Genomic DNA, 11126 nt, shown 5'->3' with positions numbered 1-11126 from the left:
CAATGAAAGTAGGAGCTGAAGATCTAGATGCTATTTCAAAGAATACCTGAAAGTGAATGCTAGTTGGAAGATTGAGTGCCTCTCAGATAACTGTTGGAAATCCTTATTGAATGCCTTTGCTTCGCTCTTAATCACTTGAAATTCACCTTTACTTCACTCTAAATGCTTGAATGCTGGGTGAGTGAAAATGAATCCACTTTCCTCTTTTATCAACAAATAAACCCTAATCTTTCTCTGTCATAAATGCTTTGTGATCTGCCCTTCTAGATATTGGTTTCATAGTATGCTAGATGAACCTTCATCAATGATGAACACAACTCTCCAGATCTCTTCCAGATCTCCTCCAGGGAATATGCAAGATTTGCAATGAGTTTGCCAACCCCTAAGGCTTATGCCTCAGTTATCGGTGGAATTTCCAGCTGGTGGAGGAATGCTCTGTTCTACCGGGAGTTACTGGTGTTGTAGCATCTCCACTAGGTTCTTCAGATTTTCTAACCCATCTCTTCATGTGATCTTTTTGTATTTCATCTACCTTTTTCTTTCCTTTCTCATTTGCTTGATCATTGCTAACCGGTTGACTCTTGCTTCTGTAGTACTTGGCAATATGACCTATTTTGTTGCATGCATAACATGTAACATTGTTCTTCTGAATTGCTTTGATATATCCAGTGTCATTCCTTGACCTACAATGATTAGCCAAATGTCCAAACTTTCCACATGCATGACATTTAACATTCATTCTGCAGTCTACTTACTTATGACCATATTTCTTGCAATTTGCACATTGACCGGGAACAAAATTGTAGATTTGATTTACTCTATTTCTACATTGTTTAGCCATATGCCCAAATTTATTACAAACAAAGCATCTACCATTGAATTTATAAGTATTAGATTTCCTTATTAGTTTCCTCTGTTCTGATGAGTTTTGCATACTAGTTGTCTAATCTGTAGTACCAAAGCTTTCACCTTGTACAAATCCAAGTCCTCTAGAATCACCACTTTGCCTTTGTCTTTTCAATAAGTCATCCAATTGAGAAGCACTGATCCTAAAATTTTCTTTGTACTCACTTGCAATAGTCAGATCATCTCTCAGAGATATTACTTGTCTCTCAAGTTCTTGTTCATTATTCCGAGATTGCACCAAGTTGGTTTTCAACATATCATTCTCATAAGACAATCTATCACATTCTTCGGATTTGTTCTTCAGAGATGTAGCAAGATTTTCTTCTTTCTTCTTTTTGTCCTCAATATCCTTTGACATCCTCATAGCCAGGTCTTGCATTTCATTTTGCATGAGCATGTTTGCTTGACTCAATTACTGACATTGTTCCTTGAGTGCATTGTCATCATCCTGTTTTTGCAAAAGTTCCTTCATCCTAGCTTGAGCTGATGATAATCTTTCTTGCAGGACAAGAATGAATTCATTTGCAGAATTCAGTTCATCTTGGAGTTTCAAGTTCCTCATCCTTTCAGCATCATAATCCTCTGGAGCCATCTCAAGTTGCTTTTCTATAGCCATGCGTAAATATTCCGGTTTTACGATCTTCCTCAAGCTATTAAACTTCTTTCGAGGTATCAGGCTCTAATACCAATTGTTGGGATCCAAGAACACTGAGAGGGGGGTTGAATCAGTGTTCTATTGGTAAGATAAGATTTTGTGCTTTTATAACATACACATATAAACCAGTAAATGAATAAACATATAAATTGAAGAAAATTAACCATCCCCATGAATGAACACCATAACACACAGAACTTGTATGTGGAAAACCTCAAAGAGGAAAAACCATGGTGGGATTTGTGACCCACAATATCAATTTAAGGAAAGCTTTATATGGATTAAAGCAAGCTCCTAGAGTTTGGTATGCTAGATTGGACAAATATCTTTTGAAGATTGGTTACAACAAAGGTAATGCTAACAACAACTTATATTACAAAGTGACTAATGATGACATCTTGGTTATAGAAGTTTTTGTTGATGATATAATTTATGGAGGAGAAGATGGATTATGTAAAGACTTTTCTAATAAGATGCAGGAAGAATTTGAAATGTCTATGATTGGGGAGATAAAATTCTTTTTAGGATTGCAAATTTCACAAACTGATAAAGGTATATTCATATGTCAATCAAAGTACTTGAAGGAATTACTAAAGAAATTTGGCATGGAAAACTCTAAACCGGTAAGCACACCTATGACTACAACTGATAAACTATCATTGAAGGATGAATTAACACCTGTTAATCCAACAAGATACAAGTCTATGATAGGAGGTTTATTGTATTTGACACAAACAAGACCTGATATTATGAATGCAGTATGTATTGTTTCAAGATTTCAGAGTAATCCTAAAGAAAATCACGAGTCAACAATAAAAAGGATTTCCTGGTATCTACAAGGCACAACAAATCTTGGTTTATGGTATCCTAAAGATGAAAATTTTGATTTATGTGCATACACAGATGCAAATTGGGTAGAAGATGTAGATGACAGAAGGAGCACCACCGGTAGAGCATTCTTTCTTGGTAGCAGATTAATTTCTTGGTTGAGCAAGAAACAAAGTTGCACATCTTTATCAACAGCAGAATCAGAATATGTTGCAGTAGCAACTAATTGTACCCAGGTATTATGGATTAAGCAAATGTTGAAGGACATAAAGGTCAAATGCAAAGAACCTATAACCATTTACTGTGATAATATGGCAGCAATTAATATATCTAAGAATCCGTTATTTCACTCAAAAACTAAACATGTTTCTATCAAATTCAATTTTCTGAAAGATAATGTTGAAGCAAAAGAAGTGAAATTGGTTTATGTGAATACTAAAGAGAAGATTGCAGATATTTTTACTAAGCCTTTGCCTAAGGAAAATTTTGAATATCTCAAAGAGAAGTTTGGGGTTATACCCCCATCGATAGAGACTTAGATAGTTGATGCTTGGCATCAAACCAATAGAATTAACAAAGAAATCTTTTTTCCCGGCTTTGATGAGAAGAGCTACTTCTCAGGTGGAGTAGTTGGATAATTGATAAGTTTGTATTTTGTAGTAAATGTTTGAATCTAGTTTTTGTATTGCTTTGGCATTTGATGTCAAAGGGGGAGAGATATCTATGGAAAAATACATTATCTTTTGGGGAGACATTATTCATTGGGGGAGAGATTGTTACTCTTTGTATCTGTATTTTGATCTCTGGTTAATGATCTCTTTGGGAGATTGTTGGTTTTTTGGTTTTTGGCATTTCTGTTTTGGCACTTACATGGTTTTTCCATCTTGTGTTGCCATTAATGCCAAAGGGGGAGATTGTTGGTATTATGGATGTGTTGCACTGGTTTTGTCATTGATATCAACACTTGTCAACATTTATCCTTGTGGAGATTCTTGGTTATGTTCACCGGTATGTTCAGTGACTCATGCACAGTCACCGGTATCTGGTTCACCGGTAGGTTATATTGTTCACCGACACTAAGGATGACTTGAAGATTACTTGGTTATGTCGAAGACATTGTTTGGACACACTATTTTGGTGATTTGTCATTGATCTAATTGGGTTTGCATATTTCTTGTTACCGGCAAATAGGTCTAGGTTATGGACTGGCAAGCATTATCTATTCCAGATCAGCACGACATGCTATGAAGATGATTTGTTATTATTGTAAATGCATTGATCCGACATGATGCATCACATATTGATTCATTTGTAATTGATTTTATTGTAATATCTTTAGTGAGCCGACCTACACATTTGGTCTTAGGTTTTGGTATATATGTAAGATCTCATTTGTGAGATTAGTGTGAGAGTGGAAGATGAATATAATAAGGTATATGCAAATATAAGTAGAGCTATACACGCAAACATCATTCAAGATTCAAGGAGGTTTTGAAGAAGGCAAATAAGAGCTTAACCGGTACTGAATCCAGTATATGAAGATGTTGTTTTGAGCAGTACATTATCATTGGATTTAACCATCCAATTGTAGTCAGTGTGACTCCCATTTTGTGATTGAGCAGTGAGCTCTAGGTAGTTGGCCTTTCTGCATGTGCAGACTCCATATTGTACACACATACTATCTGCAGTAGTATTATCTGATTGTGGGTAAGGTTTCCCACCGTGGTTTTTCCCCTTATAGGGTTTCCACGTTCAAATATTTGTGTTATGTGTTGTGTATGTTATTTGTCTTTTTGTTTCATGCATTAAACTTTATCGGCATTACAATTAACTGTCAAAACTATTTACTGGCATAAAGTTTGTTTTACCGGTATTATGCATTAAGTTTGGATAAGTTATATTTGGTTTGAAAATAATAGACAACTGATTCATCCCCCCCCTCTCAGTTGTCTTCGGGACCTAACATTCATCCACTTTCACATTAGCACTTTCCACAATTTTCTGCAATCTTTTGTTATAACATCTATATGCTTTGCTTTGAATTGAATAACCAAGAAATTATCCTTCATCACATCTAGGATCAAACATTCCAATTGAATCATCTCTTTTGATATAACATTTACTTCCAAAAATTCTAAAATATTTAATAGTAGGTGTATGTCCAGACCATAATTCATAAGGGGTCTTACCAATTTCACCTTTGATGTGAACTTTGTTGAGTGTGTAAACTGTTGTACTCGTTGCTTCTCTCCAATAGATATGAGGCAATTTGGCTTCCATCATCATAGATCTAGCTGCATTCAAAATAGTTATGTTCTTCCTTTCAACTACTCCATTTTGCCAAGGAGTCCTAGGTGCAGATAATTGTCTCTAGATTCCATTTGTCTCACAATAGCTATTAAATTCATGAGAAGTGAACTCACCACCATGATCTGATCTTAGACATTTAATTTTCAATCCAGTTTTTGTTTCAACTTTTGCTTTAAAGATCTTGAATTTCTTAAAATCTTCAGACTTCTCCCTTATAAAAGTCACCCACATCATTCTAGAATAGTCATCAATAATTAGCATGAAATACCTGTCACCTTAAAAGCTTCTAGTCCTTGCTGGACCACATAAGTTAGTGTAAATAAAATCAAGTACATCATTATATTTAGCATTTATTCTCTTAAAATAACTTCTAACTTGCTTACCCAATTGACATTCCTTACATACTGGATTATGAGGCTTCATAATCTTAGGTATATCTTTGTCTGCCTTAGTTGAACTGATCTTAACAATACAATCAAAATTAACATGACACAACCTACTATGCCATAGCTAGCTCTCATCAATATGAGCAATCAAACATGTCTTATTACCAGTATTCAGGTGAAAGATGTTACTTCCTGTCTGAATACCGGATGCAATCTCCAAACTAGTTTTGTTAATGATTTTGCATTTTCTATCCTTAAACTAAAGTTGAAAACCCTTATCAACTAATTGACCAACACTAAAAATATTATGCCTTAAACCTTCTACATAATAGACATTATCAGTGTTATGCTTGTCATCCAAAGAAATAATACCTCTACCTTTGATCATACATGCCTTGTCATCTCCAAATCTGACTTGACCACCATTGTATTATTGTAGGGATAGAAATTTTTTTTTGTCTCCAGTCATATGATGTGAGCATCCACTATCAATTACTCATTCATCCTTATCTTCAACTTTTGTTGCCAAGGCCTTCTCTTCATTTTTGATAGCCGGTTTTGGTTCATCTTCCTTCAAAGCATAGAACACCCATTCCTTTCCATTTCTAGATCCACTACCAGAGTCTTCTGTCGGTTCATCTTCAGAGTCATCAGTTACTCCTTCCTCATCTGTTATGTAGCATTGTTTGTTTTTCTTGAGTCTATATCTGTTCTTGTTAGGCTTAAAAGTTTTCTTAACTCTTTCCTCAATTCTTGCATTCCTTTCAGGACATATAGATGCAAAATGACCAATCTTATTACATGAAAAACATTTAAAATTTGCTTTACCTTCATACTTACATCCAGTTGGACCTTTAGGTACTCTTCTAGCAAATAAGGCTTCAAGTTGCTCAAGCTCTTCATCTTCTTTTCTCACGTCTTCTAGTTCTTTTGCATGTAGGGCTCTCCAATCACTTTTGCCAATTGATGTTGATGATGATGCATGAAAATCAGGTTCAGACTTTACAACTCCAGAAGATCCAAATTCTTCAAGCTCAAAAGCAGATAATTTCCCAATCAAAATATCTATGTTGACTGAAGTGTTTGCTATTGTTCTTAGCTCATTAATTGTAGTTGTCTTCATCTTGTAAGCCGGTGGAAGGGCTCTCAAGACTTTGGAAACTATTTCATCTTCACTTAGAAATCCTCCACAACATTGAATTCCCATAATAATCTCATTTACTCTTTCCATAAACACAACAATTCTTTCATTTTCTTCCATTTTTAAGTTTTCATGCCTTACCTGGTAACGATCAAGTTTAGCAATTTTTACACTAGGGTCACCTTCATTCAGAGTTTGCAATTTGTCCCATATAACCTCAGCTGATGATTTATCAGTCCATCCCATAATCTACTGATCAGTGAGTGCACATAAGAGGGCTTCTCTAGCTTTGCAATCATTTTTAATATTCTTGTCTAGGTCTACAAGAGCAGGAATGCTAGATGCTGGATCATAAGGTATGTATCCTTTCTTAGTGATCTCCCAAATATCCTTGCCAAGAAATCTAAGATGAGTCTCCATTCTAATTTTCCATATCCCATAATTTGTTCCACCAAGCTTAGGGATTTCTCTTCTGAAAATAGCTGTCGATGGATTAGAAGTGTTAGCTTCCATAGAATCTACCTCAAGTGGTTAAGCTTCTGCAAAAGAGGACCAAATCTCTGATACCAATTGTTAGGATAACCAGTGAACAACTAAGAGGGGGGGGGGGTGAATCAGTTGTTAACTGATTATAACTTTTAATCCACAATATAACCTTAAACCAATCAAGTATTGGTGAAGCACAAACAAATGTTGGTAGAAATAGATACCGGTAAACAATACAACTTAACAATTAACCAGATAATCAATGCAAAGAAACCATACCACATAACACCATGATTTGTACGTGGAAAACCTGGAAAGGGAAAAACCATGGTGGGAAGCCTACCCACAATCAAATGATACTTCTACAGAAAGTATGTGTTACAATGAGAGGCCTACACTTGCAGGAAGGCACACTACCTAGAGCGTACTGCTCATTACAAATAGAGTCTCACTGAATACAGAGAGGCTAAAAACTTCTCAAGATAAATGGACAACAATCCAATAGAGTGAACTGTTGTAAATAGCATCTACTATGCCTAATTAAAGTCTCGGTTAAGCTCAATGTCGGAGGACTAAATCTTCTTTTAAAACCAATCTGATCACCAATGATCAATCAACTCCTCTTCCTGAATGATATTACAATATTCTCACATTACATTTCTTGACCATGACCTTTTCAATAACCATAATACTTTACAAAGAGTTTCTACTTCTCATTTATACAAACCCTAAGGCCTAAACCAATTAGGTCAGCCACCTAAAGATATTATAATAACATAATTCGTTATTACAATGATATGCCATGTCGGCTTAAGACCAAAACAATAATAAAAAATCCATAAAATATCTTGAATCATCCAGGTAAAATGTCGAGTACACATTAGTAAGATACTGGTCCATAACCTAGATAGGTACTAGACCTATTCTATGTCCACCACACCAAAGCAATATCTTCAAGTGATCGAACCATCATCTATATCAGTCAGTGTAACTCTATCTGTCGGTAACAGATAGTGTTGACATCAATGACAAAACATCAATGCCACACATAATCAATTCATCCATAATGCCAACATCCTCCTTGACGTGGTGAAAGTCTTTCAATCTTCCTTGTACTTTATCAAAAGTATTGGCATATGCTTATACTCCTGCTAAAGTGGGGGATAAATGTAGTGTCATAAAATTGAGACCTTGAAATTTTCAACCACATTTGGGTCTTCACATTAGCGAAATGAATCCCTAAGCCTGATCGAAGACCCGAGACATGCTCACACTACCCAAAAATTGCATTTCCTCACGCCCCGCACTCTCCTTTGCTACCTTTTTGTCTTGGATAAGGGTAGGAAAAGAGCACGGCGCCCTTGTCCTTCCCTTATTTTGGGCCCCCTCTACATTTATCTTGCATTGAGCTTCACAATTTTGAAATGGGAAAAGTTTCCCTATGTTGACCTATGATGAAAAATCAATCAATTAACCCTAATTGATGGGTATATAAGATGCATTCCTCTCTCACATTTTCATAAGTGATAATTAGATAAGTTCAATAAGCATGCATGACGTGGAAATTGTGATCCTAAGCAAAATTAAGCATTCAAGCATTCAAATATTCCTTTCAAGCGTTGAGCTTTCTCAAGTCTCATTTCAAGGCCAGGTGTTGCATTCAAGTCAAGGATTCAACCATTGAAGAGGAGATCTCTTTCATCATTCAATTCCACACAAACAACTCTATCTACATTTCAATTGCATCCTCCCTTGAGGTGAATTCTATTTCAGTCTTTCATTTACATTTACTTGCAAGTACTACTTTACATCATTTGGTTAATTCCAAAACTGGGGTTTGACTTGAAAGAAAACCCCCTATCCCAACCCCTTTTCCTCTCTTTTCTATGTGCAGGTTGCAGGTGTGCAGCTGTATTTGTAGTTTTGGACTTCATTCTTAGAGGTGCAGAAACCCTTTTCGACATGTAAATTATTCAAAGGACCATGTGCACTTTCAACATGGTCCCAACAAATTTCACTCAAATTTGTAGGGGAGCTTTGTCTCAATATTTTGCTATTGATTCCTGTTGTACAACTTCATCCCGCATTCCTATCTCAAGTTATAGTCATTTATTTTATCTCTTTTACACTAAGTCTTAAATCACATAATTCAACCTTTTACATTCTAAAAGAGGGGTTACTTTTACTTTTCAAATCTATTGTCAATTCACTTAGCATTCAATCTCTTCCTATAGAGATTGGATCTAGTGAATTCTCCCCCCTCTTTTAATGTATTGTGCGTCAAAAGGTTAAGGAGAATCTTTTATGAAACTTTCACTCCTCTTGAGGAGAGAAAATATTTCCTCTTGATTTATTCATCACCCTCTTTCACCACCATTACAATACATGCATACATACATACATGTGTGTGTGTGTGTGTGTGTGTGTGAGGGAGAGGAGAGATATAGAGAGAGGTAGAGAGGAATAGAGGAAGAGTAATATGGAGAGATATAGGACTAGTGCTTGATGCAAATAAAGAGGGTAATATAAAGAGAGAGCGGGAAAATGTTGATAGGAGCTTGCTAATTGCTGAAATTTGACTGTTTAAAAATTTCAAAGATCTTCTAAAATTTAGAATTTGCATTATAACTCCTAGAGATCCGAAACCACTCTCAAACATCCTGCCAATATATACATCAAATATAACATAAAGAATAAGAAAGGAAAAATACAAAGGGAAATGTTATATTTCATGTATATATAGCTTATTTTGAATAAATTAAAAAAAAACAATGACAACAAAAAAGAGAAATGGGATCTTGTTTAGTAAACATGATCTCGTTCTATTTTAAAACGAGATCTCATTCGCTTTTTTTAATTTTAATTATGTTAAAAAAAAAATGAGATTCCATTTCTAAAAAAAATGAATTTTAGCCCAATTGTTCCTTTGGATTTTGGCCTGGGAAATGGCTTAGAGGGTCGACCCTTTGGCTTGGACCTGGTTTGACCTGCAACATGATAGCCAAATCAATCTTCATAAAAAATAATGACTTCAAAAATATATCTGAACACCAAATTTTTCAGAATTTTTTTAAACAATGAAAGCCCATTGTAGTAGAGACTCTCTAGATTATAAATATGTAATTTTAAAAATAATTTCTAAGGAAAGAGGTCCATAAACTTGAAATAATAGGGTTTTTTAGTTTTTTAATAACTATTTTGTCTTTAAGTTTTTTGGAAAAGAAATTATATGGAATCAAGCTAGAGACGATTCTATAGAGTTTTAAAAAAAAAATGTTAAGTTTAGGTCAAATTATGCTTGTCGTACACAAGGATTTTTCAAAACAATGATTATGCCCAATAAAAATTAACAAAAAAAAATACAAAAAATAATTACAAAAAAATATCCTCATCAAAGATGAGTGAGTTACAGATCTTTTCCCAAAAGGATTCAGAAAAATACTTTCATTTAGGTCAAATTTGCTTCTTGTACACGAGCATGGTATGGTCCTGAAAAGTGACTTTTAAACTATAGGTTTTAGTAATGTTTATTTTTAAGATTTGGGTATTAAAATAAATTACATATTTGGAAAGTAGACTTTGAGCACTACATTTTCTATTACTGACTTTTTCCAAGATTCATTCTTGAAGTGCTTCAAAATTTTAGGTCAAATAGAATGAAATCTTAAAAACGGGGAAAACACTTCCACTTTTTGACCAAAAAGTGGACTCTAACTTCTAGTAATCATCAAGCATAATAGGTCTAATATGATTCATTACTCTTAATCAAATCAAGATAGCATAAAATATGATTCGTTACTTTTAATCAAATAATCTAGTAAATATCATTTTTCTCTTTTGATCATTACTAAAATCAACATTTATATCCACATCTATCATATGATAATACTGGACCACAAGATTGATCTATCTCAATCATCAAGCATAATAGGTCTAAATTATGTCATAGCAACAACTCAATAACTCAAGTACTTAGACCAATCATGCAATGGTTTTCAAAACCAAGAACAAGAAGAGAACATATCTCAATGCAACAACATAATCAAATCACCATGAAGTAATCCAACACATCACTAGTCTAGAACGATCAAGAGCATATATCCAAATTGAGCATAAGATAAACACTGAAAATCACATACTACAACAATGAAAAATCCAGAGCAAGATCGAACACCACAAAATAACCCACAAGGGCAAAGCCAAGTCCACACAAGGAAGTATGAAATACAAAAAAGTAGATGGGAGGGGCATTACATGGAACTAAGGGATTGTGGAATATAATAGGTAAATTTAGGTATCCATACTAGGGTAGAAGAGAAATAATATTTATAAATAGTTATTCTACCATACATATAAAGAAAGATGAAATCTCAAATGAACTTAAAGCTCAAGTATGACAACTAGCCTCCTAAAT

The sequence above is a fragment of the Cryptomeria japonica genome, chromosome 9 (assembly GCF_030272615.1).
Source record: "Cryptomeria japonica chromosome 9, Sugi_1.0, whole genome shotgun sequence".
Taxonomy (NCBI): domain Eukaryota; kingdom Viridiplantae; phylum Streptophyta; class Pinopsida; order Cupressales; family Cupressaceae; genus Cryptomeria; species Cryptomeria japonica.
This window is presented reverse-complemented; position numbering follows the sequence as displayed.